The following is a 4,181-nucleotide window of genomic DNA, read 5'->3' on the forward strand; positions in this document are numbered from 1 at the left end:
CACCCCAGCATATATCAAGAAGACTCAAGCGTCTAAGCTTGGGGATGCCCAAGGCATCCCCTTCTTCATCAACAACATTATCAGGTTCCTCCCCTGAAACTATATTTTTATTCCATCACATCTTATGTGCTTTTTCTTGGAGCGTCGGTTTGTTTTTGTTTTTTTTGTTTTGTTTGAATAAAATGGATCCTAGCATTCACTTTATGGGAGAGAGACACGCTCCGCTGTAGCATATGGACAAGTATGTCCTTGGTTTCTACTCATAGTATTCATGGCGAAGTTTCTCCTTCGTTAAATTGTTATATGGTTGGAATTGGAAAATGATACATGTAGTAATTGCTATAAATGTCTTGGGTAATGTGATACTTGGCAATTTTTGTGCTCATGATTAAGCTCTTGCATCATATGCTTTGCACCTATTAATGAAGAAATACATAGAGCATGCTAAAATTTGGTTTGCATATTTGGTTTCTCTAAGGTCTAGATAATTTCTAGTATTGAGTTTGAACAACAAGGAAGACGATGTAGAGTCTTATAATGTTTACAATATGTCTCTTATGTGAGTTTTGCTGCACCGGTTCATCCTTGTGTTTGTTTCAAATAAGCCTTGCTAGCCTAAACCTTGTATCGAGAGGGAATACTTCTCATGCATCCAAATACTTGAGCCAACCACTATGCCATTTGTGTCCACCATACCTACCTACTACATGGTATTTTCCGCCATTCCAAAGTAAATTGCTTGAGTGCTACCTTTAAAATTCCATCATTCACCTTTGCAATATATAGCTCATGGGACAAATAGCTTAAAAACTATTGTGGTATTGAATATGTACTTATGCACTTTATCTCTTATTAAGTTGCTTGTTGTGCGATAACCATGTTCACTGGGGACGCCATCAACTATTCATTGTTGAATTTCATGTGAGTTGCTATGCATGTCCGTCTTGTTTGAAGTAAGAGCGATCTACCACCTTATGGTTAAGCATGCATATTGTTAGAGAAGAACATTGGGCCGCTAACTAAAGCCATGATCCATGGTGGAAGTTTCAGTTTTGGACAAATATCCTCAATCTCAAATGAGAAAATTATTAATTGTTGTTACATGCTTATGCATAAAAGAGGAGTCCATTATCTGTTGTCTATGTTGTCCCGGTATGGATGTCTAAGTTGAAGAATAATCAATAGCGAGAAATCCAATGCGAGCTTTCTCCTTAGACCTTTGTACAGGCGGCATAGAGGTACCCCTTTGTGACACTTGGTTAAAACAGTGCATTGTGATGATCCGGTAGTCCAAGCTAATTAGGACAAGGTGCGGGCACTATTAGTACAATATGCATGAGGCTTGCAACTTATAAGATATAATTTACATGATGCATATGCTTTATTACTACCGTTGACAAAATTGTTTCATGTTTTCAAAATCAAAGCTCTAGCACAAATATAGCAATCGATGCTTTTCCTCTATGGAGGACCATTCTTTTACTTTCAATGTTGAGTCAGTTCACCTATTTCTCTCCACCTCAAGAAGCAAACACTTGTGTGAACTATGCATTGATTCCTACATACTTGCTTATTGCACTTATTATATTACTCTATGTTGACAATATCCATGAGATATACATGTTACAAGTTGAAAGCAACCGCTGAAACTTAATCTTCTTTTGTGTTGCTTCAATGCTTTTACTTTCAATTATTGCTTTATGAGTTAACTCTTATGCAAGACTTATTGATGCTTGTCTTGAAGTGCTATTCATGAAAAGTCTTTGCTATATGATTCACTTGTTTACTCATGTCATATACATTGTTTTGATCGCTGCATTCACTACATATGCTTTACAAATAGTATGATCAAGATTATGATGGCATGTCACTCCAGAAATTATCTGTGTTATCGTTTTACCTGCTCGGGACGAGCAGAACTAAGCTTGGGGATGCTGATACGTCTCCAACGTATCGATAATTTCTTATGTTCCATGCCACATTATTGATGTTATCTACATGTTTTATGCACACTTTATGTCATATTCGTGCATTTTCTGGAACTAACCTATTAACAAGATGCCGAAGTGCCAGTTGCTGTTTTCTGCTATTTTTGGTTTCAGAAATCCTAGTAACGAAATATTCTCGGAATTGGACGAAATCAACGCCCAGGGGCCTATTTTTCCACGAAGCTTCCAGAAGTCCGAAGACGAGACGAAGAGGGGCCACGGGGTGGCCAAACCCTAGGGCGGCGCGGCCCCACCCCTGGCCGCGCCGGCCTATGGTGTGGGCCCCCCGTGCCGCCTCTTGACTTGCCCTTCCGCCTACTTAAAGCCTCCGTGACGAAACCCCCAGTACCGAGAGCCACGATACGGAAAACCTTACTGAGACGCCGCCGCCGCCGATCCCATCTCGGGGGATCCAGGAGATCGCCTCCGGCACCCTGCCGGAGAGGGGATTCATCTCCCGGAGGACTCTACGCCACCATGGTCGCCTCCGGAGTGATGTGTGAGTAGTCTACCCCTGGACTATGGGTCCATAGCTGTAGCTAGATGGTTGTCTTCTCCCCATTGTGCTATCATTGTCGGATCTTGTGAGCTGCCTAACATGATCAAGATCATCTATCTGTAATTCTATATGTTGCGTTTGTTGGGATCCGATGAATAGAGAATACTTGTTATGTTGATTATCAAAGTTATATCTACGTGTTGTTTATGATCTTGCATGCTTTCCGTTACTAGTAGATGCTCTGGCCAAGTAGATGCTTGTAACTCCAAGAGGGAGTACTTATGCTCGATAGTGGGTTCATGCCTCCATTGACACTGGACATTGACAGAAAGTTCTAAGGTTGTGTTGTGCTGTTGCCACTAGGGATAAAACATTGATGCTAGGTCTAAGGATGTAGTTGTTGATTACATTACGCACCATACTTAATGCAATTGTCTGTTGCTTTGCAACTTAATACTGGAGGGGGTTCGGATGATAACCTGAAGGTGGACTTTTTAGGCATAGATGCAGTTGGATGGCGGTCTATGTACTTTGTCGTAATGCCCAATTAAATCTCACTATACTCATCATGATATGTATGTGCATGGTCATGCTCTCTTTATTTGTCAATTGCCCAACTGTAATTTGTTCACCCAACATGTTGTTCGTCTTATGGGAGAGACACCTCTAGTGAACTGTGGACCCCGGTCCAATTCTCTTTACTGAAATACAATCTACTGCAATACTTGTTCTACCGTTTTCTGCAAACAATCATCTTCCACACAATACGGTTAATCCTTTGTTACAGCAAGCCGGTGAGATTGACAACCTCACTGTTTCGTTGGGGCAAAGTACTTTGGTTGTGTTGTGCAGGTTCCACGTTGGCGCCGGAATCCCTGGTGTTGCGCCGCACTACATCCCGCCGCCATCAACCTTCAACGTGCTTCTTGGCTCCTCCTGGTTCGATAAACATTGGTTTCTTTCTGAGGGAAAACTTGCTGCTGTGCGCATCATACCTTCCTCTTGGGGTTCCCAACGAACGTGTGAATTACACGCCATCAACCCCTTCGACGACCGCCGGAGCACCGGTAGGCTCTCCTACCCCCGACCCTCGCCGCCAGAGCCACGGCATCTCGTCGGAGACGACGATGCTCGTGCGCCGTTGGATCTCCTTCTAATCCTACGCCTCACGTCGCTCGTACCGTTTCACTCTTTAAGTCACGCTGACAGTGGGCCCCACTGGCAGGCAGCCCACTCGCGCGAGACGCGCAGATGGGCTGGCCCAAGCCTTTTTCCTCTCCGCGGCCCAGCTTTCTTTCCCGCGCAGGCCCACGCATTTGAAATCAAATTAATTCAACTCTGTCAAATTCAATACTGGCACTGTTTTCAAAATTGAATAGTTTCAAATCTACAGAACCAAATTCAATAAATTTTATATATTTGGAAAGCTCAAGAAAAGATCTAAATAACTACACTGTTTATACCCCTAGATGTGTTGCAGAATTAAAGTAGCAAAAATAACAAGGCATGGCCTTTTCAAACTTCAAACTTTATTTAAAATTCAACCAAAAGTGATTTTGAGTTGATTCCAACTCTCATAAATCACATTTGATAAACTATACTTGTTTATGTAAAAAGATAACCTAGTTGTTTGTATGATCATGGACTAGAGCAAAATAATGGCTATGGAGCCATTTCTAGTCCATTTAAATCAT

This window comes from Lolium perenne, chromosome 1 (assembly GCF_019359855.2).
Source record: "Lolium perenne isolate Kyuss_39 chromosome 1, Kyuss_2.0, whole genome shotgun sequence".
Lineage (NCBI taxonomy): Eukaryota > Viridiplantae > Streptophyta > Magnoliopsida > Poales > Poaceae > Lolium > Lolium perenne.